The sequence below is a fragment of the Triturus cristatus genome, chromosome 5_1 (assembly GCF_964204655.1).
Source record: "Triturus cristatus chromosome 5_1, aTriCri1.1, whole genome shotgun sequence".
NCBI classification, from domain to species: Eukaryota; Metazoa; Chordata; class Amphibia; order Caudata; family Salamandridae; genus Triturus; species Triturus cristatus.
This window is the reverse complement of record NC_140587.1, coordinates 618,102,677-618,129,444: the sequence shown is the minus strand read 5'-3', so window position 1 is coordinate 618,129,444 and position 26,768 is coordinate 618,102,677.

The following is a 26,768-nucleotide window of genomic DNA, read 5'->3' as shown; positions in this document are numbered from 1 at the left end:
GGCCCTTGCCTGGGCCCCAGTCGACGCCGGTTGACCTAGTCACTCCGACGCCGACGCCGACACCTGTGACGCCGACACCCCGGTTTAGCCCTCATCCGGACCCGACGCCGGCACGGCGTCCGCCGACGCCGCTTGAGTCCTACCATCTCTACAGTCCGGTTCCGATCATTCCTCCTGTTTATCAGGAATCGGAAGAAGGGGGCGACTGGGAGGGGTTCGAGGACCCTCTGGCTGTTCAGTCACAGCTTTCTCAGGACTGGGCAGATGAACTGGGGGAGGCCAGTGGGCTGGACACCTCGCCAGACACTGGATTCACTTCTCCTCCGACCGTGGCTTCGGAGGAGGGTGCAGCATTTTCTGTGGTGCTGCGCAAGGCGGCTGAGGCCCTTGGGCTCGAGTTGCCTGCCGTGGCTGTGAGGACTAACATCCTCACTGAGGTGCTTCAAACCTCAGCAAGCTCCACTGAGCCTCTGCTGCCGTTCAACGAGGCCCTCACTGACGTTCTGCAGGGCACCTGGTCCAAGCCCTCCACAGTTCCTCCTGTGGACAGGAACGTTGCCAGGCGCCACCGCCCTGCTCCGGGCGACCCCAGTTTCCTGTCCCAACACCCCACCCCCGAGAGTCTGGTTATCCAGGCCTCTACTTCCCAATCCTCCTTCCCGACCGCTCCGCCGGATCGGGATTCCAAGAGACTCGAGCAGTTCGGCAAGAAACTGTTTTCGTCCCTTAGTTTGGGCCTGCGGTCCTTAAATACCGCCTGTCTCTTGGACCGTTATTCCCATTCCCTGTGGGATACGGTGGAGGACGTGCTGCCCCTGTGTCCGGAGGAGGTCCGGACGCGTCTTACCCAGGCTTTGGCCGATGGGAGGGATGCAGCACGGCACGCCATACGATGTGGGCTTGACACCACGGACTCGCTGGGTCGGGCGATTTCCACCACGGTGGCGCTCCGCCGCCACGCCTGGATGCGGTCCACGTCATTTTCCGGGGATGTCCAGACAACCCTCATGGACATGCCCTTTGATGGCACTCGCCTGTTTGGTGAGAAGGCGGACAGTGCGCTGAACCGCTTTAAGGACTCCCGGGCTACGGCCAAGTCCTTGGGCCTCGCGGCTCCGCGGGCGCACACCTCCGCTTTTCGCCCCTTTCGTGGCCAAGGAAGGGGCGCCTCCTCACGTCCGCAAAGCCACCAGCCGCAGAACCAACCTGCGCGCGGTCGCGGACGTGGCTTCCGCCGTGGCGGAAATGGAGGCCGACGTGGTCAGCCCACATCCACCCCGGCAGCATCCGCCTCAAAGCCTTCCTAGTCCGAGCTTTCAGGCCCATACCACGCCAGTGGGCGGCAGAGTTCGCCATCACCTGCTCCACTGGCGGTCCATAACATCGGACAGGTGGGTGCTGCAAATCGTCCGAAGGGGCTACTCCCTCCCCTTCGAGACGACCCCTCCAGCCATGCCACCGCAGCACCACCGTATCTCGGGGGATCATTTGGATCTTCTCCGCGAGGAAGTTTCGGCTCTCTTGGCCAAGGGGGCCGTCGAGCGCGTTCCGAGTCCAGAAGTAGGTCGTGGTTGTTATTCCCACTACTTTCTGGTTCCCAAGAAGGGCAAGGGGGGCCTACGCCCTATCTTGGACCTCCGGAACGTCAATGCCTTCCTCCGAAAGGAAAGGTTCAAGATGCTAACGTTGGCTCAGGTTTTAGCTGCCCTAGACCCTGGAGACTGGATGGTAGCGTTGGACTTGCAGGACGCTTATTTCCACATCCCCGTCCTGCCGGCCCACCGGCGTTACCTGCGGTTCACGGTGGGCCAAGAGCACTTTCAGTTTACCGTGCTCCCCTTCGGCCTCACCAGTGCCCCTCGGGTGTTCACAAAAGTGATGGCGGTGGTCGCAGCTCATCTGCGCAGATCAGGGGTTCCAGTCTTCCCCTATCTCGACGACTGGTTGTTGAAGGCGGGCTCGCCCCAGGCAGTCGTCTCCCACCTCCAGACTACGGCGGATCTCCTGCATTTGCTGGGGTTTTCCATCAACGTGCCGAAGTCACACCTGAGTCCCTCTCAGGAGCTCCTCTTCATCGGAGCGGTTCTCGATTCGGCGCGGTTCCGGGTCCATCCACCGGAACAGCGGGTCCGGGATATACGGGCCCTGATTCCCATCTTTCGGCCTCTATCCCGGGTTTTGGTCAGGCTAGTGTTGCGGCTTCTGGGGCTGATGGCCTCCTGCATCCTACTAGTGCATCACGCCAGGCGGCGCATGCGGGCTCTGCAGTGGGACCTGAAGTTTCAGTGGGCCCAGCATCACGGCAACCTGTCCGACCATGTCTTGATCTCGGAGGGCACTGCACAACAGTTGCAGTGGTGGCTCACGGACCGCGAGTGGGTCAAGGGCAAGAGCCTCTCCCTTCCCCAACCAGAGCATGTCGTAGTGACGGATGCGTCCCTCCTGGGATGGGGTGGCCATATGGGAGAGGCGGAGATCAGAGGCCTCTGGTCTCCGGCAGAGTCTCGTCTCCACATCAACCTGTTGGAGTTGAGAGCGATCCGGCTTGCACTGAAAGCCTTCCTTCCCTCTGTCAGGGGAAGTGTCGTGCAGGTGTTCACGGACAACACCACCGCCATGTGGTACTGCAACAAACAGGGCGGGGTGGGGTCGTGGACCCTTTGTCAGGAGGCTCTGCGCCTCTGGACATGGCTGGAACACCAGGGCGTCACCCTGGTGGTTCAACATCTGGCGGGCTCTCTGAACGCCAGAGCAGACGAACTCAGCCGCCGGTGCATGATGGATCACGAATGGCGTCTGAACTCCGAAGTGGCGCAAGGCCTCTTTCAGCAGTGGGGAGAGCCTTGGTTAGATCTATTCGCCACCGAAGAGAACGCGCAATGTCAGCAGTTCTGCGCGTTGGAATTTCCAAGGCGGCACTCGCTCAGCGACGCTTTTCGTCACGAGTGGAGTTGCGGTCTGTTGTACGCCTTTCCGCCTATACCACTTCTGCCCAGAGTGCTGAAGAAGATCAGGCACGACCGGGCCCAAGTCATCTTGGTGGCTCCGGATTGGGCACGAAGATACTGGTATCCCGAGCTACTCAGTCTGTTGACCGATCCCCCGATACGTCTGCCTCTTCGGGAGGATCTTCTGTCGCAGCAGCAGGGGACGGTCCTCCACCCGAACCTGTCCAGCCTCCACCTCCATGCGTGGAGATTGAGCGGCGGCAGTTGATGCCATTTGACTTGCCTCCTGAAGTCTGTGATATCATTCTGGCAGCCAGGCGTCCCTCCACAAAGTCGGTATACGCCTGCCGGTGGAACAAATTTGTGGCATGGTGCACAGCAAAGGCTGTGGATCCCCTTTCCGCCCCTCTTTCTGAGGTTCTCCTCTTCCTTCTTTCTCTGGCCCGGCAGGGCTCTGCCCTGGGCACCCTGAAAGGTTATCTTGCTGCCATCTCCGCCTTCTTGCGGCTTCCTGATCAGCCTTCTCTTTTCAAGTCCCCTGTGGTTACACGCTTTCTCAAAGGCATTACACACACGTTCCCTCCTGTCCCTTTTGTGATGCCTCAGTGGGACTTGAATCTGGTTTTGACATTCCTGATGTGCGCTCCCTTCGAGCCGCTTCACAATTGTCCTCTTCGTCTTCTAACTCTAAAGACTGCTTTTCTGGTAGCCATCACCTCGGCTAGACGGGTGAGTGAGCTCCAGGCTTTATCTTCAAAGCCTCCTTTTCTGTCTGTTCATCCGGACAAGGTTGTCCTTCGGCCTCGTCCCTCCTTTCTTCCTAAAGTGGTGACTCCATTTCACCTTGGGCAGTCTGTCACCTTGCCCACCTTCTTTCCGCCTCCGCATCCTTCCAAAGAGGAAGAGAGGCTCCACCGTCTGGACCCAAAACGTGCGCTCTCCTTTTATCTGGACCGCACACAACAGTTCCGGGTGGACGACCAGCTTTTTGTTGGGTACGTGGGCGCTAAGAAGGGGAAAGCTGTGCACAAACGAACCATCTCTCGGTGGGTCGTTTTGTGTATCAAAATCTGCTATTCCTTGGCTAAAAAGGACCCTCCTGTTGGGCTGCGCGCCCATTCTACTCGGGCCACGGCGGCTACTACTGCCTTGGGACGGGGAGTCCCTTTGCAGGACATCTGTCAGGCGGCGACGTGGGCTTCGCTACACACGTTTGCCAGGCATTATTGCCTTGACAGCCAAGTCCGGAGGGATGGCTTCTTTGGCCGTTCTGTCCTCCAGGACTTTCTGGTGTGATCTTGGTTCGCAGACCCACCACCGGGGATGGTATTGCTTGGGTATCTATTCTAAGGTGAGGATTCTAACTAACGTGTTTCTTTCAGATGAACAAGTTACTTACCTTCGGTAACGATGTATCTGTAAGAAACATTAGTTAGTTAGATTCCTCACCGACCCTCCCATCCTCCCCGTTCTGCGAACTGACATCTAGGGTTAAGGCTATCCCTTTCAGGGCCCTAGATTTTATTTTTGGCACCAGTGTCGGTCTTTGCATGGCTCTGCGTTCCTGGCGCGGAAGGCTATGTACAAGAACTGACGTCAGCGCGCGAGGGCGGCGTCTAAGTACTCCGACGACGTCATCCCGGCGCACGACGCCGACGACGGACGCGGAGCCGCAGACGACGCCTAGCGACGCGCAAGGGGTATTGCTGACGAAAAATCTTCCGGATCCAGTCTGACGCCTGGGGATATTCTAAGGTGAGGAATCTAACTAACTAATGTTTCTTACAGATACATCGTTACCGAAGGTAAGTAACTTGTTCATTTGTCCTCTGAACCTGCTGCCCTTTCAGCAGGACATCATTTTACAGCAGCAGGGCAGGGTCCTGCATCTGAGCCTGCACAACTTACACGTGCTTGTTTGGAGATTGAACAGCAGCGCTTGATACTTGAGGAATTTGATCTCCCTTTTGAATTAGTGTCATTTCCACTAGCACAATTTATGCTGGACACTGGGAGAAGTTGTTTGTTTAGTTTCTTCCTGCAGTAGCCATCTTTGGAAGCCCAGTAGTCCGTTCTAATACTCTTTTGTTTATCCTTCACCCAGTAAAGCCTTGCAGTGGTGACAATTACGATCAACCTTCTTATGGTTTCCTGATCAGCCATTCTTCCTCAAATCGCCTTTTGATGCTTTTGTCTCAAAGGGGTAATTCATATGTTCCTGCCAACACTGATGCCCCTTTAGAACCTCAGTCTAGCTTTTATGTTCCTAATGCGCACTTCATTTCAGCCAACGCACTGTCTGCTTCAATTGCTTACTTGAAGACCTTTTTCTCATAGTGATAACTTCAGCTCGTCCGATGAGTTGCAAGCCCACTTTGTTCAGAAACCATATTCCACCCTCGTCCCAGAGAATTTAGTTATAAGAACCAAAGCAGCATTCTTCCTGAAAGATGTCGCACATTTCCACATAGAGCAATGTGTTGCCCTGCAAGCGTTCTAATCAACTCTTTGTGGAGTCCTCAGGTGCAAAGAAGGAAAAGCTGTGGAAAAGCAGGGTTATCTCTGGTGGATTGTCCTGTGCAATATAATGTGCTATTGACTGGCCATGAAGCAGCCTCCTGTCTGTTCACAAGGTGAGGAATCCGTGGTTAGAAGTATCTTCAGAAGAGCAAGTTAATTGCCTTTTGGTGACGCTCTTTCTAGTAGATACTCTTGTCTAATAGCAGATTCTTCACCTACCCCCTTACCCATTCTGCTGGTCCATGCTCATAAGATTCAATCTTGGAGATCTACACATTGGCACGATCTAATTCCTAAAGCTTATTTTCCGATTGTAAGGACAGATATCAGAAACTTACGTTGGCATGCTAAAATGATGGCTATGTAGGACCTCACACGTCACTTCTGGGGCAGGACAATCTGACACTGAGCCACAATACACCACCTACTGATGAGCGGGGAATTGCTGAGAACATTTTTTGGATCCAGTCTGCCACCAGGAGGTATTGCTAAGGTGAGGAATCTGCTGTTTGTTTCCCCCGAGAGAGCGTTACTGAAGGTAAGTAACTTGTTCTTTGAAAATATTCCTACCAGTGCTGAGACCCATAGGCTATCTCCCTTACTTTCCAGTATGTTACAGGGTCAGACTGTGGCCTGTATTCCCATTATGCCTAGATAAGTCTAAAAGAAAATATATGTAGGCAAATTGTCACAGCTATTTTACCAGACAGACTGGCATTGTTTCTATTTTTTAGGACCCAGTTAAGGGTCATATACATATTAGTCCTTTTCGAGGTGTTACCATATTTGGTGAATAAGTGGATGAATTCTTAGATAAATAAAGCAACATACTCCAAGTGGATTCGCTTGAATGAGAGAGTACAGCAAATGCACAACCTCTGCAAGAAACAGGCACCTCAGCAGCCCTTTCTTACTAGCGTGCTGAAGAGCTAGCAACAGCAGATTAACCTTGGAATACAACCACAGCTCAAGTCATGGTGTTCCAACAAGAATGGAACCCCAATAAGCTGTGGGAGGTATAACCCTTCAAGAGGTGCATCCATCTCAAAACCATTCTCATTTATGTTTTTTTAATTCACCTCCTCCCCGATCTGAGCTCCACAATTTGAGGAAGACTCGAGTTCCACTTAGGCCTATGAGCATTGTCATCTCAAACAATTAGGTACAACAAGGATGTATTACTTGTACAAAGTCCGTGGAAAATTGTTCCCAAATAGAAAACCTACATTAGAGCAGCTTCAAGTCCTATTAAAAAATATGCATAATGAAGCAAGAGAGGAAATACTCCTCGAGTCCATTTGTGCTGTAGCAAAAAATATGGAACACTCAGATCAGTTTAGGACCTGAAACTTCTGCAAGTTGGTTGCTACATCAGTCTTCAGGTGGCCACCGTACCATATCATGCTTCCGTCAATCTGAAAGATTCATCCCCCATTCATCAGAAACAAGTACCTCTCATTTAATGGTAGGTTTAAAACACTATCAGTTCTTAGTTTTACTCTTCGGAATGAAGTCTGCACCACTGATATTTTCAAAGATTCAGGAGGAGAATATACTTGTCTTCCTACATGGATTAATGGATGGGAAAGGACACATTTTAGATGGATAAGTCCAGTAGCCGATTTCTCACCTTTTGATTTCACCAGGCATCAAACTGGATCTAGAGATTTTTCAGCAATTACTCCTGTATGCCCGTAGGTGATATCATCGGACTCTGCTGCTGCCCTGTCCAGTCTCTGGAAGTGGTGGCGTAGAGCCATATCTAATCCCCTCGCCAGCCTGCTGATGTTGGTTCCTTTTTAAGTCTCGCCTGACCATGCGCTGGTCTGGCGAGACATTTTGTGAGGGCTCCAAAAAGTGCTACCAGGCCAGCCTAGAGATACAGTGCATGTGCGCGGGCACGCGCGCCGCGCTTGACCGAGGTTATTTTCACTTTCACGGATGCTTTGATGTTTGATCGCGATCACTTTCGCGGCCGCTTGGCATAGCCAATAGGTCTCGCCTTTGGGACCTTATAAGTATTTAGTTATGCAACTGTTGCATGGCTAAACACTTATAAGGTCCCTAAGGCGAGACCTATTTGCTATGCCAATGCTTGTTTTCCTTGCCCTTTGCTCCTGAACGTAGTGGTTTACCGACTTCCAAACCGATCGCAGACTTCAAAAAAGGTTTTTCAGTGTCACTGTTCTAGGGATAACACAGGTTTCAAACTGTGCAGCACCTCTAGGAAGCAGATGTCTGTTACTAGGCTGAACAACACCTGTATTTGAAGTCTCAGATGAAAGCAACAAACATTCTGGATCATGAAACAAATGCTCTCTGGTGCACCAAAATGCCATCTGGGAGCAGGAGGTGAAGTTCTGCATCACCAAGAGCAAGAAACCGTCCTCCAAGACCTGGTCTCTGTCCTCGAGTAAGTTTAGAAGTAAGTCCAAGGAGAATTCTCATCGGAAACTCGAAATCCAGGTGGCAGAAGTCCACCAGTTATTCCTGCTTCAGGAATAGAGCACACGTTCTGTATTCCAAAGGGCCAACTCTATCCCCATTCCGCACCTACACTTAATATCCTAGGCCGTACTTGATTCTGTAGTGGATAAAGGCCTTCATGAAAGCAATATTGTTTCTGGGTGATTCCTAGCATCTTGAAGCACCTTTGGGGCACCATCAATCCACTGAAGCCCCAGCCAAACCCCTGCCTGACCCAGTTACATCTCCACCTGGCCCTTCACTGGTGGCCACACTGGGTTCAGATATCGGTGTTGGATCTGGAACTAGCTCCACTGGACCACAGTTCTTCTAGATCTAAGCCAAATTGTTGTTAAGTTGTAGAATTTATAAAGTGCAAGGCTGCCCCAGCAAGGTAGCATCACAGTGCTAGAATCGGAGGAGAACCAACTGTGAAGAAATACCCAGAAAAAAAGAAATCCAGAGAGTGCTTGGATGGAGAACAACCAGGTCTGGGATTTCCTAAACGACGAATGGTTCCGAATGCGTCTCCAAGATAAAGGAAGAGCGTTCCAGAGGGCAAGAGCTTTAGCACGGAAGGACTGGCTGCCTGCCCTTACGTTCCTAACACGTTACATGCAGGCCAAGTTAAGAGCAGCTGAGCGCAGGCACCGTGAGGGGAGGTATGGCAACAGCAAATTGGACAGAATGGGGTCCCCTGGGGAAAAAAAAGATCTTATGGACTGTGCACAAAGCCTTAAACTGTACACTTTTGTCCAGCTGGAGCCAATGCAATTGGCGAATAGCGGCAGCAGCTGGGCAGTACTCCGTAAGGGAAAACAGCAGCCTTGCAGCAGCATTTTGTACCATCTGGCGTCTTCTAATCACAGCCTTAATAGCTCCCAGGTATAGAATGTTGCAATAATCCAGCCTAGAAAGGAAAGTAGCCTGAACGTAACTGGATGAATGGTGGGATTAAAGAAGCCAAGGATAGGGTTGAGCCCACATAGAAACCCAAAGCAGGTGCCTACCATAGCTTTTGTCTGTGCTTCAAAGGTTGAGGCACTATCCACCTAGATTCTTGATCACCGACTTGGGACAGGGAGGAGACTCAAGGGACGAGAGTCGCCAGCGGTTGTGACATACAATGTCGAAAGCAGCACTTCGATCAAGTAGAATCCGTACACTTCATCTAGGGTGCTGCAAAGTTGCTCAGTGACCGCAAGGAGAGCTGACTGTGTTTATGCGATTACAAAGCCAACCCTAGTGGTGTTGGAGGACTCTCTGGCAGTGTCTCTGCGCTAATCTCTTCGACACCTTGAGATCTTATTGAGCTCAGACTCAAATTGTTTACACAACTTTGATAATGTTCCACATGACTAGGTGCAAAACGTTTTTATTGGCATTTAGATCAAATATCCAGAAGACCATACGGAAACATTCAAACATCCAACCCCCGAAAACTATAAGAGGAAGAAAAGATTAAATAAGGAAATATTGCAAATCAGTACAAGACGTGAATATACAAGTCCAGTATCTTATAGCAGATGATCCAAACCCAATTAAGGTAAGAACTTGCTCATAAGGAATTGTTTTACTTCCAATTTGAAAGCAACCGTGGAGGTGAGTCTGCGAACTTCAGGAGGGAGAGAGTTCCAGATCCTCGGGGCAGAGCCGGAGAAAGCTCTTTCACAAGTTCTCTTTTTGCAAAATATCTGTGGTTTCAGGAGGAAGGAGTTAGCACTTCTTGAGGGTCTACCACATCCCAATAATTCTAACTTTTGGACAAGATCCTTGGGGGTTTGGAAATGGAGAGCTTTGTGAGACAGGCAGGCAATCTTTAGCTGTATTCTTGCTTCAAAAGGCAGCCAATTTAGAGATTTTAAGACTGGGAAAATGTGTGCATTTCTTTTTGTGCCCGTGATCAGTCTGGCCGCAGTGTTCAATGCAGCCCTAAGTGGGGCCAAGGTATATTTAGGGAGACCACAGAGCATAGTACTGCCATAGTCTAGCCTCGGCAAAACCAGTGTTTGGACCACCTGCTTGAAGTCAGCTTGTGGAAGGAAAGGTTTGAGATTCCTGAGTAATCTCCTCTGGTGATTCGCTCCCTTGCACACCTTGCTAATATGATTCTTGATATCTAAATGTTTGTCCAGGGTGATTCCGAGAGATTTCGCAGAATCGATAATGAGGGGGAGCAGTTGAAGGCAGTGAGATGGTTCATCCAGAGGTCTAACTTGGGGGTATGATTTGGAGGAGAAATTAGCAGAAATTTGTTTTTGGAGGTGCTGAGTAGGAGGTGGTTCTCCGTTAGCCAGTTTTGAGTATTCATAAGGGTAGTGTTGAGTGACATAAGATTTTCCGGGGAGGAGATTTTCAGGTAGAGTTGTGTGTAATCTGCGTACATATAGAAGAGAATCTTCATTGAGTTTGGTTCATTAGCCAGTGGTTCCAAGAATAAGTTGAATAGTATGGGGGATAAGGTGGACCCTTGTGGAACCCCCATGGATACTGGCGTGGGCTGGGATAGAGAGTGGTTCACTTTTATTCTTTGGGATCTGTGGTGGAGGAAGGACATGAACCATTGCAACACCAGACCGGAGAGGCCCATCCTGTGCTCCAAAATAGATAAAAGGTTGTTGTGATTTACAGTGTCAAATGCAGAGAACAGGTCAAGGAGGATTAGGAGGCAAGATTCATTGTGGTCAAGCATTTTAAAAATGTCATCGAATGAGAGCCGATTCAGTGCTGTGTCCACTCCGAAAGCCAGATTGGTGTTGGTCAAGGAGTTGGAAATTCTCAATGTGAGTGCAGAGTTGAGATTGGACGCATTTTTCAAGGAGTTTGGCCAGAGTAGTGATGTTGGAGATAGGGCAGAAGTTGTTAAGGTCGGCACTACCAGCATTAGTTTTTTTTTTTTTTTTTTTTAATATGTGAAACCTGACCTGCTTTTAGGCTCTTTGGGATCGTGCCTTGAGACATTGAAGCATTGATAATTTTCGTCAAAAGGGGGGTGATGACTTCCTTGATTTCTTTGAAGACAGAGGGTGGTAACAGATCGCTAAAATTTAATTTAATTGTGGGTTTATATAGCGCTAGAATCGACTCCCGGAGGAGTATCTCCACGCTTCGACCGCTGGGGAACCCATCTTGGCTCACCCTGAGAGATGGTCCCTAATGGGTCTCTCTAAGGTGCGACCAAGCATCCCCGGCGGTCTGGGGGGGGCCGTTGTGAAGATGAGGCAAGCTAATGCCCAGAGTTGCCGAGTGTGGTCCCTGACTGGAGTAGGCACCGAGGCGAGAATTATCGAGCCCGCTGACCCTGGTCCACGACCCTGCCGCGTCGGGAATCGAACCCTGGTCCCGGGCCGTCCTCTGCTTACGGGTCTGCCGCCTCTAACCAGTGAGCCACACCTCTCCACTGATTGAATGAGTTGATACTCTGAAGGATCTTGTTAATGTCTCTTTCGCTGAAAGGAGTAAAGGTGTCCCATGAGGCATTGTTCTTGGTGCTCAGATTAGCTGGTTCGAGCTGTTCTGAGCGGGACGCAGGGTGCGCAAACGAATAGGATGGCAAAGAAGCTTTCTAAGCATCCAGTTCGATATTGATGAGTCTTGATTTCTCGGTAAAGAAAGCAGCCAGAGCATCACCTGAGGGTGGGCTGAAGCCTGGGTCAGAGCGAATGGGTGCAACAACCGATTGTTGTTTAACAATTTCAAAAATTTTATAGAGGCTTGGTTAAGTTGGGATCTGAAGTAGTCGACCTTGGCGCTCTTGATTTGTTTGTTATAGGAGCTCCTTACCTTTCTAAGGACTTCTAGCTGATCCGAGGAAGGTTTGGATTTCCAAGATCGTTCAATTGCCCTTCGGTTGCGTCTTTCAGAATTTAGGTTGTCATTGTACCATGGTTTGAAGAATTTTTTGTTGGAGTGGTGCCATGGCATTCATGATACTTGAGATCGTAGAGTTGTAAAAGTCCGTGAGTACATGAACCTCTGACATGTCAGCTTGAGAGGAAAGGGCAGATTTACATTGGGTTGCTAGTTCAGCTGTATTAATATGTCTAAGGTTCCTTTTCCATATCTTCAGCTTCTTCGGTTGAGCCATCCTCGGGTACACCTCCCAGTTAATATAAAAGATGATGATGTGGTGGTCACACCAGTCACAAGGGTAGATGTTATCCAGTGAGATGGTGTTTCCTTTGGAGATGATGAGATCCAGGATTTCTCATTTATTATGCATTGGCCGGTCACAGTATTGAACCAGCTCGTGATCATCTATGAAAGATTTAAGGCATATAACAGCTTAGTCATTCGGGTTAGACCAATGAAGATTGAAATCACCGAGGAAGATTTGGGACACTACGGAATCGACATTACCGGAGATGATTTCCATTAATTGTTTGATGAAGGAGAGATTGTCCCCCGGGGGGGTGATAGAATGTATGTAGATGTGTAGATGTCCCCTTTCTTCAGGAAGGCCTGGAGAAACAGTTAAGACATGAATATTTTGCAGCCTACAAGAAAGGCTACAATGGCCAATTTCTTAAGATTGCGTTTAAAAAAGGGTAATAAATGTATATATGTATGTTTACATTTCAAACAAATTAACTGGGAAACAAGTATTTGGCTGTTTAAATCTTTCACAAACCCTTTTTAAAAAGACGAAGTTGAAAAAAGAGAGGTCAGTGTAGCCCTATGGGCTGCCGTTATGTAAATGTGAAAAGTGTCTGTGTCTTTAAGCACCCAGAGACTACCAGTATCCCATCATGTCCAGTAGGAGGCAGTTGCTTCCATTCTTTTTTCTGGCTCCTGGTGACAGGAATTTGGAGCACTGAGCTCTGCTTTTTTTGGCATTTTTCCTCAATCTCACTAGGGGAGGTTTTTTTTTTTGATAAGCACATTTTATTGCTTTTAAAAACATAGGAACAATTCAGCAAATATACGGAAATCACAAATATAAGTTCATTCGCACATTCATTGCACCCCCCAATCACGTTCCCCGTAAAAGTACATAGACAGAATTTGAAACCAGGTTAAGCAGGACCCTCCACATTCCCCAACCACTTTACCCACACTCGGCGGCATTTCTTAACGCACCCCTTAGCTTTATAAAGGGCTTTCTCTTGGGTTGCGCACCAGTCCACCCCTCTTCGCCACCTCTCCACGGTGGGTGGGTCAGGGCTTATCCAGGCTGCCTCAATGTCCCGCTTGGCGCTGTGTTAAACAACTTATCATTCCTGGACCCATCCTGCCCATCAGTGATCCTCAGCAAGGAGTGACGTGGGCCGTGAGGAACCTCCCATCCCAATACTTCCGTTAGCTCCACTTCAATGGATCCCCAGAACTGGCCTAAGCGGGGGCACAACCAAACCATATGGAGGAAGTCGGCTGGGGCGTGGTTACATCTCGCACATGCCGCATCCGGGTGCAAGCCCGCTCTATACAAGCACAGGGGAGTGAGGTACGCAGCATGTAAATAGAGCTGAACTAGCTTGAGTTTGGCGGAGACAGTGATTATTCTGTGGGCCATGAGAGCATCACGCCAGTCCACCTCGTCAATGGGGCCCACCCATTGATCCCTCAACTTGTCTAGGGATTTGGGAGTGTTAATGAGGGTGCGATAAGTGCAGGACACCCCCCCCCCCTTACCCAAGTCTCCCAACATCGTTTGGGCCTCCCTGGGGCTGTATTCAGGTAGCCTCATGTAATCCGTAATATGTGTAGGGATTAGCGATTTCGGAGCTCCTGGAAGGACAACTTATGGCCCCTTGCACAGACATCCCCTAGCTGGGAGATACCAATAAGGTCCCAGGTTCTGAACCCCCGCAATCCACTAACCTCCTGGAGCCAAGCCCCATGCCAGAGGGGAGTACATTGGGTTAACTTCCCCATCTATCTGGTGTGACGGAGCGCTGCCCACCAGGCCAACAACACAGAGCGCGTCACATCCGGCAGTCGGGTCGGAATGGGCCCCCCATACATCATGGCCTGGATGTCCGCGAACACCAGTTCGCTCAGTTCAAGCCTGTATGCTGGATCCGACCAGCCCCCATTGAACCAGTCGTGGATGACCAATAGACGCACCGCCAGGAAATACAGATATAAGTGCGTCATCCCCATGCCTCCATTGTAAGAGAGAATCTGACAAGTCGACAGAGCCACACAAGCCCGTCCTCCGCTCCAGAGAAACTTGGTGATTAGACTGTCCAGTTCCCTGAACCATGCCCTGGAAAAACAAAAGGGGGTGTTCTGTAGGACGTAAAGGAACCTGGGGAGGATAATCATTTTAAACAGGGCAACCCTCCCAAGGGGGTTCAGAGGCAGCGTCTTCCATTTAAGGTCTTCCTTGGCCTTCTTGACTAACGGGCCACATTAAGGGACCAGCCCAGTTCGGGAAGAAGGGCGACCCAGATATTTAAAAGACTGCCTCTGTAATGGTGTGGTAGACTGCCAATCAAAGCACTCTCTAGAGAGATGTAGGGGGACCAGTACTGACTTCCCGGGGTTTAGCCGCAGCCCAGAGGCCTGCTCGAATGCTTGCAAGATCTGGAGGCAGTGTGGCCTGGAAGAGGCTGGGTCGGACAGGAAGACCAGGACATCGTCCGCGTATAGTGCGTTCTTGTCCGCGGCCATATGGGGCCACTCCCATCCATGGAGACGCTCCTGTGCCCGCACCAGGGATGCCAAGGGCTCCATCGCCAGGGCGAATAGCTATGGGGAGAGGGGACATCCCTGCCTAGTTCCCCTGGCGATGGAGAAGGCTTCCAACAGCACCCCGTTGACCAGTACTCGCGCTCTCGAATGAGTGTACAGGACCCGGACCAGGGAACAAAAGTAGGGCCCGAACCCCATCTCGATCAGCACGCCCTACAGGTACGTCCAGTCCCCCGAGTCAAAAGCTGTTTCGAAGTCTATGGACAGGAGCGCCAAATACGGGGTGAGCAGGTGCCGATGTGCCAGGGCCAGCTGGTGCCTTCTGAGGCAGTGACGGGTCCCACGCTGAGGCATGAACCCGCATTGATCCGGATGGACCAGTAGTGCCAAATAGGGTTTCAGCCGTTGGGCCAAAATGGTAGCGTAAAGTTTAATTTCGGTGTTGAGGAGGAATATGGGGCGGTACTCTGCACATAGTCGGGAGGGAGGCTGGGATTTTGAGAGAACTACAATGGTGGCAATGTCAGTTTCCGGCGGAAAGGAACCTCTTTCCACAGTTTCTTTAAAAAGGCTGGCTAGGTGGGGTGCTAGGGTGCCTCGGTATGCTGCATAATACTCCTTCGGGAGGCCATCCGGACCCGGGGTTTTACCCGGGGAGACCAGGGTGATCGCCGCCTCAATTTCTTTAAAGGAGATGGGACGCTCCAGGTCATTCTGAGCCGCTGGATCCAGCTTAGGGAGGTGCACCCCATCCCGGTCAAGGAGGGCTGCAACGGTCAGCTCAGGGTTGTGTGCTGTACACTGCCTTCGATAATATGCCACAAAGGTGTTCGCCATCGCCACGGGAGCACGCTGCACCGCACCCGCCTTGTCCACTATCTCTGGGATGATACGATTCGCCCCGGGATATGTGGCCAACCCATTCATGTCCCCCCCCCCCCCCAACTGTAGACTCGTGAGACCGAAGACCTCCAGAGGAGCTTGGCCGCACCCATGGATAGTTGTTTAATCTCATCCCGGATGAGTGCTAAGTGTCTGGCCTGGGTGTCCTCCGTCGTGGATAGTAGCTGTTCCAGGCGAAGCACCTGCGCTTCCTTGGAGGATATCTCCTGCAGCTGCGACTGCCTCTGAACCCTAAACTGCAATTTAGCGAAGCCCCGTATGGTCACCTTTCCTGCCTCCCATAGGGTACCCGGAGAGGCTACCGAGCCCTCGTTGGTGGCAAAGTTTCGTAGGAGTTCCTTTCCCACCGCCTGCCTGAAATCTTTATCCTGGAGAAACCAGGTGTTCATCCTCCATGTTTAGTGGGCTGCGAGCGGGGGGGGGCCCTGAGCTAAGGAGTACCGGGGAGCGATCGGAAATGCCTCTAGGGAGGATGCAGACGTCCGCAAACAGAGAACAGTCAGTCGCGGGGACAAAGAATCGCATCTATGCGCGCCTGGGTGCGGTGAACCGCGGAGGTATGCGTGAATTGGATGCTGCATGGATGCCATATGCGCCAAGCATCACAAAGCCCCAGAAACTCAGACCAGTTTTGCAGTTGTATCCAGGGCCGGGGCTAAGACCGCATTGAAGTCTCCTGCAATGACCATGTTGCCGGCGGGCACGTTGTGTAGCAGGGCAGCGGTGTTCGCAAGTGTGGACGCGAGCATGGAGGAGGGGGGGGCATACGCCGACATGAGCGCGAAGGGGGAACCAGCCAACGATCCGCACACTGTCACCGACTAGCCTTGAGGGTCATGTACCACTTAAGAGAGGACAAAGGGCAGTGTACGCCTTAGTAGGATGGCAACCCCTCGTGAGCCTCTTTAGAAGCCGGAGTGCCATACCCGAACATAGCCATAGCGAGCTAAGAAGGGACAGCAGTTACCCAAAAGGTACGTTTGTTGATGCATTAGGATATCAATGTGGAGACGCTGCGTGTACCGTACGACCGCTGTGCGTTTGTGCCGGTCCAGCAGACCATTGACATTCCACGACAACACGTGGAGAAATGCCATAAGGAAAGCGTTATCTATCATGCTAGGCGTTTCTATGGCGACGCAGAGCGCGTGGCTTAGGGTTTACAAACGCGCTTGGGATCCTGTGGATGTGTGTGCGATCATGGCTTACGGGGGGACACCCATCCCTCCCACTGGCAACATGTGACATTCCGTGGTGGCTGAAACAAAAACCTACAAACAGGGCAACATACAGGGAAAAACTCTTCCAACCCCCCCCCCCCCCCCCCTCTTCCTACACTTCGGGAACAGAGGCATCTGTCGACCCCCCCCGCCCCCACTAAAACCCAATGCACAGGGCAAACATCCAAACTAAAACGCCTGGGAATAGGGAAGCGTGGAGGACCCCTCCTCGTGAGCGGATGCATGTTTACAAAGACCATCGGTAAGTTAGGAACAGTTCTGAAACAGCACGCCGTCTCCAGCCGCGGAGCAAGGCCTGGCGGGCAGAGACCGGCTCAAGCAGGGTCCCGCAATAGCATCGGGCTACAGGAGCGGTCTGTATCCGGAAGGTCAATCGCTGAGGGCTGGGGAGCAGCCCCACTGTCGTTCATTCGGCCCGATGAACCAGAGCACTCTCGGTCGACCCTTCCCCCTCATACCCCCCCAGACCCGGGTTGGCTGCTGTGTGTGACCCGGCGGGTAGTCCGAGCGGGCCCACCTCCGGTCACGGCACCTACGGGAACGATTACGTGGGGGCTGGGGAGCGGCGTGGCTGAGCCCACCCCCCACAACACCCCCACACGGGGCACAACCCACATCCTGCAGAGGGCGCTACTCCGTCGTCCAGGTCCATGCCTCCGTCGGGCTGTCAAAAAACAGTGTCTTGTTCTCAAATACCACCCACAGGCGAGCTGGGAAGAGGAGCCAATACTGGATGTTAAGTGCCCTCAACTTCTGCTTGACCTCTCCAAAGGAGCGACGTTGGCCCTGGACCTCACGGGTGTAAATTGGAAAGATCATAATGGCGGAGTTTTCATGAAGGAGCCATTGACGCTTGCGGGCTTCAGACAGGATGATGTCCCGGTCCTTGAAGTTAAGAACCCGCATTATAATTGGGCGGGCAGGAGCGCCCGGCATTGGCTTGGGGGCCAGGGACCAGTGTGCCCGCTCAATCGCAAACCAAGGGGATAGGGATCCCTCGGGAACCCACAACCTCAGCCACCTCTCCAGGAACTCCACTGTACGACCCTGTTATGCTCCCTCCGGAAAGCCCACCAGGCGAAGGTTAGTGCATCTGGACCTTTTCTCCGCATCCTCCGCCCGGCAGTGCAACTCCTGAGTATGGGACTGAAGACGGGCCACCTGCCCCTTAAGTTGCTGCACATCGTCTTCCACAGATGAGATCTTGGACTCAGCTTCTTTAATCCGGGCGTTCGCGTTGTGAAGGTCCTGCCTGATAAGAGTCACATCCACTCGCACTTCTGCGATTTTGCCCTCCACCGAGATCTGGGACGTGTGGATAGCTTGAAGGATAGTGGCCAGTTCAGTGGATGGGGGAGCCTCCTGCCCCGCCACCTCACCGGTAGCCCCCCCCCCCTTCCGGGGTGGTGAAGTGATCCATTTTGGTCTGGGTGGCAGGGACCTTCGTTGACCTGTCCGACCTAGCCATTTCTGGTCCCCGGGGAGGAACGGGATCTTAAGGGCCCCCCGGCCGGGGCCCACTCTGGACCGCACACGGCGTCCGCAGGAATGGCAGCAGCACCGCGCCAATAATTGGCAGCGCCGGGCCTGGGACGGAGAGGCCCAGCCGGGTCAGTTCATCTCCGATGCAGGTCGCAGGGGAGGCACGCCCGGAGTGGGGGAGGAGAATGGGTGGAGGGAGGGAAGCCGTGCTAACCAGAACCCCCCACACACGCCTGCCACCCGACCGACAGCCGAATCCTCCACCTAAACCCAGATGCCACTGCACCCCCACTCCTTACCTCCAGTCCAAGGCGCAAGAGCTCGTCGCCTGCCGCTGCCCTCCCACCGTCTGCCTGCAGAGCCCGCCACAGCAGCACAGGCCTCAGGCACATCCGGGGCAATCAGAAAGCATACAGTTCTCCCCCATGCAGCCTCCGCTGACTCTCCACCTCCAGGAGCGTTGCTTGGGCACCGGGACTGGCAAGGAAGGGAGGTCCGCTCCCAGCAGGCCTCCCAAGGGCACCAGTGATGACCCTCCGCGAAGACCGCAACCCCAAGGGGTCCCACCGCTGGCGGAGGCCTGCGACGCTTGAGAAGTCCGCCCAGGAGGCGGGGCAGCGAAGGAGCACCTCCGTAGCAGATCACACAACTTCGCTCCGCCAAGACTCGGCTCCGCCCGCCTCAGGCTGTCCCCGTGACATAATGGGGCCCGCAGTGCCAAGCGTGATCAGTCTACCCCAGCAGACACCAGCCCAACAATTTCACCTCTGCGAGGCAATGGGGGCCCACGGCATCCAGGCCTACAGTCCGGGCCCCGGGGTTCAAGCCCAACTCACCGGCAAGTCCAGCAGCTGCGTTGTGCTGGGGCCCCGCATCCGGGACAGCGTCGCCACACAAGCAAACCGTCGGCAGAGGCCCTCAGCGCCGAACACCATGCGGCAACCGTGATCTTCACCCCCAGCAGGGGGCACCGCAAGTGTCAATCTCCAGCGTTCACCAAGCCAGGCCCCGGCTACAGGATCAACCAGGAGAGCACCGGTGTCCCCAGGCACATCACACAGGTTCCCCCCGGACCCCGACAGCAGGTGCATGGGCCCCCATTGAGCCGACCCACAATAGGCAGAGCCGGGTCCACCATGGAGGAGCAGCCGGCCCCAGGCACGAGCGCCGTGGACTGCCAGGCGCCACAGGTACGTTGGTTTTGCCGCCCGACTGACGGCCAAATTCACCACCCTCTCACGACGGGCGGACACCAGCCACAGTGTGCCCAGGTCCTACGGGCGGGGGGGGGGGTTTTAGACCAGCCAAAGACCGCAGAAGAACACAGCCACATACAGTCCAGGGCCGCGGGTCGCTGCAGGCGCAAGGTCTATGCAGCGGTGGCCGCCATTTTGGAAATGCCGTGCGGCGGGCCGGGGAGACCAGGGCCGCACACACCACTCCAGGACACCACCAACTTCCAAAGCGGAGCTCCGGTGGCCCCCTAGCAACAATGCCCAAGATGCCAGATAGCAGGGAGTCCCGATGTACACGGATGGTCGAGCAGATGACGGAGGGGTCCGGTGCACACCTAAGGTGCGGCCGCCATCTTGACGCTCGTAGCCATGCCCCCTCTAGGGAAGGTTTGACAACTGTTTCATCTGTTCCAGTGTTTTTCTGACAGAATTGTTTTTCCCTTGACCAAATAAAAAGCCATCTTTATTTGCATTATTTGACGTGTCCTTCCTGTGGAAGAAAGAAGGCCAAGTCATAACCTCGTGATGTCTGCATCCTCTGCCTTCCTGAGAGTCTTATTCTTGATAAGAATCTACACTGGAGGAAGTTTTCCTGGCACACCCTAAGGGAAAGGGAGAAGATTCACCTCCATGGTACAGAGGAGCGATGCAGGAAGCGGGTACAATCCGAAGGTGGGACGCAAAAGGAGCGAGGAGAGGGTCAGCCCTCTACCAGGGTTTTTCCACATACCTCTGGGGACTCCAGGCGTGGCAGGTGCAAAAAGAGAAGCCCACATTAAAAGCAACATCGTTGCAGGTAGACATCGAGGGCATAGATGTAGAGACAAGGTACAGTCCCTACATGTGTACCTTCGAAGGCTGGGTCGACATTGGAGAAGATGTTCGATGTTAAGACATAGGTGGTGGATATCGAAAGATACCACGACATTGGGGCGCAGGAGCAGTTTGTTGTCAAGGAGTCTGTTGACATTGAGACATTGGAGGAAATTGATGTTGAAGCCTATCAACTTTGAGACAATCCAGGCCTGTGGAAAAAGTCAGAAAACCAAGACATCTTCTCTTCATTTCTGACTGAATACTCCAGGGCATATCCTCCATTGTTGCCTATACTGCTTCCAGACTCTCCTACTCCTCTGCCACCTTCGACTCTGCCTCCTCCACCAGCACCTCTTCCACCTCTTTCTCCAGCGCCACTACCACAACCTGTGGAAGCCTCTACCTAATCCTCAAACATCACGTTCCAGGTCTCTTCATTGTTCAAGACATTCCAGACATTGCATTCGGTCCTGACGTTCCTCGTCATGACCATCTTCTCATCTTCTCAATGCGCACATCGCCATCATGCATCCACGTTTAGAATGTTCTAAAGACGTTCTAGCTATTCTTTGCCATCCAGTGCTAGAAAATATTCATCAGCACTGTCTGATTATCCCCAACCAAGGGTCTCTCCAGTAGATGACAGCAACACCTTTCAAGAGGTGCTTGTGTTGGGCGTATCAAAATTAAAGCATTTCAACGCCGGCTCCCACTCCATCTGCATGAGTGATTTTTTTAACTGCTTCACCACCAGGCAGAGTCCAGACCCCTCCTACCACTGGTTCCGGGTCTGTTGGAACCAGCCATGGAGCTGTTCCTTACACCGGCTGCAACCTAATCATCTCCATCGATGCTACAAAAAAGTATAGACCACCAGAGCAGGACCAGCTGTATCTTTGCTCCGACTTTCTCCCTGATTCTGTGGTCTTTCTTGCGGCAAATAAACTGAATATCTGAAAGAGACACATTAGTGATCGATTCCTTACCTTAGAATATTCCCAGGCATCAGACTGGATCCGGAAAGTTTTCTGTAGTAGTACCCCTGCGTATCAGTGGGTGGTGTCGTGCGCGCTCTGCGTCCGTCACTGGCATCGTAAGCACCGAGATGACATCACGGAGACTACTTAGGCGCCACCCATGCGCGCTGACGTCAGTTCTTTCTTTTTCCACGCCAGCAAGCGCAGATTCGGATAGAGCACGTACCTTAGTCACTTTTTGACTACTCTTTTGAGACTTTTGTCTCCCCTTTTTTCTCCTGTGCACATAGGGATACCTGGATTTAAGTCCTGTGGGGCCTGCCGTCGCAATATGTTGGTGGCGGACCCCCATGATGTTTGCCTCTACTGCCTGGAGACTGACCACGACTCCCGGGACTGTCGGGCCATGGCCCCGAAGGCCTTGAGTGAGCGGCGCTGGAAACTGCTGGAGGTCCGGCACTCGTCTCAACACCGCTCCAGGTCCAGGGATCGTTCCCGGGGCCGCTCGCGGGGCCACAGTCGTCGCTCCTCGGGCTTCAAGTCTTCGCCCTCGGATTCCGGTAAGCGACGACATAAAAAGAAGTCGAAGAAGCGTGTTCACTCTCCGACATCCCTCTGTTGGTCCTCGGATGTGGGCGAGGGAGACAGGGGATCTGCCCCTGCGGGACCTGGGAGTCCCACGGCCCGGGTCCGTCGGCGACTCCTGAACAGGTGCAGAAGTTTCTTGACACCATGGATTGCCTTTTTAAGCCTCGGGCTCCCGCCGGCGTGCCTTCAGGCCCCGCGGTCCCGTGTCCAGATCCTGTTGGCCCGTCAGCACCGCCGGTGGATCCAGCTTCGGCGCCACAGGATCCTATGCTGTTGGCTCCGACCCTGGCGCCACAGGATCCTATGCTGTTGGCTCCGACCCTGGCGCCACGAGGACCCTCTTGCCTGTCAGAGTGACTCCGAGCAGGACTGGGTGGACAATCTGGAGGACGCCGGGGTTTTCCTCTCCCCCACCTACAATGGAGGAGGGTGCTTCCTACACGATGGGGCTCCGTCGGGCTGCTGAGGTCCTCAACCTCGATCTTCCTAAGGTGGCCCTCAAAACTAACCTCCTCACCGAGGTGCTCCAAACTGCGTCTACTTCATCGGAGCCACTGCTTCCCTTCAACGATGCCCTCACCGACGTCCTGTTAGGCACTTGGTCGCAGCCGGCCACGGGGTCCCTGTGGAGAAGAATGTCGGCAGGCGTCACCACCCGGCACCTGGTGACCCCGTGTTTCTGACCACTCGTCCCATGCCTGAGAGTCTGGCCATCCAAGCCTCGACGTCGCAGAGTGCCTTTCCCACGGCTCCGCCGGATAAGGACTCTAAGAAGCTGGAACAGTTTGGTAAGCGGTTGCTCTCTTCGGCCAGCTTGGGGCTGCGGTCCGTGAACACCGCTGCTTATTGGGCCGCTATTCCCACGCGGTGTGGGATACCGTTGCTCAGGTGTTGCCTCAGTGTCCTGAGGAGGTCCAGGCTGTCCTTTCCCAGGCAGTTGCTGAGGGTAAGGATGCGGCTAAGTTCGCCATTCGGTGTGGTTTGGACACCGCTGACTCGTTGGACAGGGCGATCTCTGACCACCGCTGCGTCGTCACGCCTGGTTGCGATCTACTGGGTTCTCGCCCGATGTCCAGAGCTCGCTCATGGATATGCCCTTTGATGGCACTCGCCTGTTTGACGATAAGGCCGACAGTGCACTGGAGCGTTTTAAGGACTCACGAGCCACGGCCAAGTCCTTGGGTCTTTCTATGAAGAGCCCAGCCGCTCCTGGTTTTTGTTTCTTTCGTGGCCAAGGCAGGGGCGCCTGGGCACGTTACTTCAGCAAGACTATGCAGAACCAGCCTCAGCGCGTACGCGGTTTCCGCAGGGGCGGCTCTGGGAATCAGCGTGGGGGTCAGTCCACCTCCGCCCCCACTGCTTCTACCTCCAAACCTTCCTAATCCGAGCTTTGTGGAGCACCCCACGCCGGTGGGTGGCAGACTCCGCCACCACCTCCCCCACTGGCACGATATCACATCAGACAAGTGTGTGTTGCAGATCAGCCGCAGGGGTTACTCCCTTCCCTTTCAATCCTCCCCTCCATCCATGCCACCTCGGTGCCACCACATGTCGGGGGATCACTTGGTGCTTCTCCAGCAGGAAGTCACGGCCCTCTTTGCTAAGGGGACCATCGAGTGCGTTCCTGGGTCGGAAGTAGGGAGTGGTTGTTCCCACTACTTTCTGGTCCCCAAGAAGGACAAAGGGAACTTGCGCCCAATCTTGGACCTCCAGAACGTCAATCGCTTCCTCCGGAAGGAGAAAGTCAAAATGCTGACTCTGGCTCAGGTCCTGGCTGCCCTCGACCCTGCGGACTGGATGGTAGCGTTGTACTTGCAGGACGCATATTTTCACATCCCCGTCCTGCCGGCCCACCGGCGTTACCTGTGGTTAAAGGTAGGCCTGGAGCATTTTCAGCTTGCTGTGCTCCCCTTCGGCCTTACCAGCGCCCCTCGGGTGTTTACGAAAGTGATGGCAGTGGTCCCAGCTCATCTGCGCAGGTCAGGAGTGTCAGTCTTACCCCTACCTCGACGACTGGTTGTTGAAGGCGGGCTCGCCCCAGGCAGTCATCACCCACCTCCAGACTATGGCCGACCTCCTGCGTTTGCTGGGGTTCTCCAGCAACGTGCAGAAGTCGCACCTGAGTCCCTCTCAGAAGCTCTCCTTCATTGGAGTGTTTCTGGATTCGACGTTATTTCGGGTTTATCCTCCCGAGCAGCGAGTCTGGGATATTCAGGCTATGCTTCCGATCTTTCATCCTCTGTCCTGGGTTTCGGTCAGGATGACCCTCCGGTTTCTGGGCCTGATGGCCTCCTGCATCCTGCTGGTGACACATGCCAGATGGCATATGCAGGCTCTGCAGTGGGACCTGAAGTTCCAGTGAGGACAACCTGTCCGATCATGTCCAGATCTCGGAGGGCAATGCCGAGCAGTTGCAGTGTTGGCTCACGAATCGCAATTGGGTCAATGGCAGATCCCTCTCCCTTCCCCAACCAGAGCACACAGTGGTGATGGATGCATCCCTCCTGGGATGGGGAGGCCACTTGGGAGAGGCTTGGGGCGATCCGACTTGCACTGAAGGTATTCCTTCCCTCTGTCTAGGGAAGTGTGGTGCAGATGCTCATGGACAAGACCACCGCCATGTGGTATTGCAACAAGCAGGGCGGGGTGGGGTCCTGGACCCTTTGTCAGGAGGCTCTGCGCCTCTGGACATGGCTGGAACATCAAGGCATTACCTTGGTGGTTCGACACCTGGCAGGTTCTCTGAACACCAGGGCGGACGAACTCAGCCGCCGGTGCTTGATGGATCACGGATGGCATCTGCACTCGGACGTGATGCAAGGTCTCTTTCAGCAGTGGGGAGTGCCTTGGTTAGATCTATTCGCCACCGAAGAGAACGCGCAATGTCATCAGTTCTGTGTGTTGGAATTTCCAAGGCGGCACACGCTCGGTGATGCCTTTCGTCGCGAGTGGAGTTGCGGTCTATTGTACGCCTTTCCGCCTATACCACTAATGCTAGTGCTGAAGAAGATTTGGCGCGACCGGGCCCCCGTTATCCTTGTGGCTCTGGATTGGGCATGAAGATGCTGGTATCCTGAGCTGCTCAGCATGGTGATCGAACCCCCGATCCGTCTGCCTCCTCTGGAGTATCTTCTGTCGCAGCAGCAGGGGACAGTCCTCCACCTGAACCTGTCCGGCCTCCACCTCCATGCTTGGTGATTGAGCGGCGACAGTTGACAGCTTTCGATCTTCCTCCTGAAGTCTGTGATGTCATTCTGGCAGCTAGGCGTCCCTCCACTAAAACGGTATACGCCTGCAGGTGGAACAAGTTTGTGGCATGGTGCACAGCGAAGGCTGTGGATCCCCTTTCTGCCCCTCTTTCTGAAGTCCTTCTGTTCCTTCGTTCTAAGACCCAGCAGGGCTCTGCTGTGGGCACTATCAAAGGTTATCTTTCGGCTATTTCCACCTTTTTATGGCTTCCAGATCAGCCTTCTCTTTTTAAGTCCCCGGTTGTTAACCGTATCCTGAAAGGCATTACGCACATGTTTCCTCCCGTGCCGTTCATAATGCCTCAATGGGATTTAAACCTTGTCTTGACATTTCTGATGTGCGCTCCCTTCGTGCCCCTTCATAACTGTCCTTTCAGTCTTCACTTTCAAGACGGCTTTCCTGGTAGCCATCACCTCTGCCAGACGAGTGAGTGAGCTCCAGGCTCTTTCTTTCAAGCCTCCTTTCCTTTCTGTTCATCTGGACAAGGTGGTTTTACGGACCCGTCCTTCTTTCTTGCCAAAGGTTGTCACACCATCACTTTGCCCACCTTCTTTTCACATCCTTCAAGGGAGGAGGAGAGGCTCCAAAGTCTGGATCCAAAACGTGCGTTCGCATTCTATCTGAAGCTTACGCAGCAGTTCAGGGTGGATGACCAGCTCTTTGTTGGCTACGTGGGTGCCAAAAAAGGTCGGGCTGTGCACAAATGGACCATCGTGGGTCGTTCTGTGCATCAAAGCGTCTTACTCCTTGGCTAAGAAAGAGCCACCTGTGGAGCTGCGTGCCCATTCTACCAGGGCAACTGCAGCCACTACTGCCTTGAGATGTGGCGTTCCCTTGCAGGACATTTGTCAGCAGCTACGTGGGCCTTGCTGCACACGTTTACCAAGCATTACTGCCTTGACAGTCTAGTCCGGAGGGACGGCTTCTTTGGCCGTTCTGTTCTCCGTGACTTTCTGGTGTAATCTGTTCGCAGACCTTCCACCGGGGTTGGTATTGCTGGAGTATCTATTCTAAGGTAAGAAATCTTTCACTAACGTGTTTCTTTCAGATGCACAAGTTACTACTTGTGTAACAATATATCTGTAAGAGACATTAGTTAGTGATAGATACTTACCACCCCACCCATCCTCCCCAATCTGCTAACTGATTTCTAGGGTTAAGGTCATCCCTTTCAGGGCCCTAGTTTCAATGCACCAATGGTCAGTTTCTTGCATGGCTCTGCGTTCCTGGCGTGGAAAGTCGTGTACAGAACTGACGTCAGCGCGCATGGGTGGCGCCTAAGTAGTCTCCGTGACATCATCTCGGTGCTTACGACGCCAGTGACGGACGCGGAGCCGCATGATGCCACCTTCTGACGAGCAGGGGTACTGCTACAGAAAACTTTCCGGATCCAGTCTGACGCCTGGGGATATTCTAAGGTAAGGAATCTATCACTAACTGATGTCTCTTACAGATATATCGTTACACAAGTAGTAACTTGTGCTACCCTACTTTTTTGTCTACATTCCCTACAGCTAGAGTAGCAAGTTAAATTCAGTAGGGGGCAAGGTTGTGGTACAGCTGCTGCCACCATGAAAGCAGGAAGTGCATCGGCCCTGTTGGACAGATGTTACAGATCCTTATGGGACTCCTTAAAATAGTTTGCAGAATACTTACCAAGAGATGGACGTGAGGAGCTCCCTGAGGTGCTAAATGAGGGCATCATGG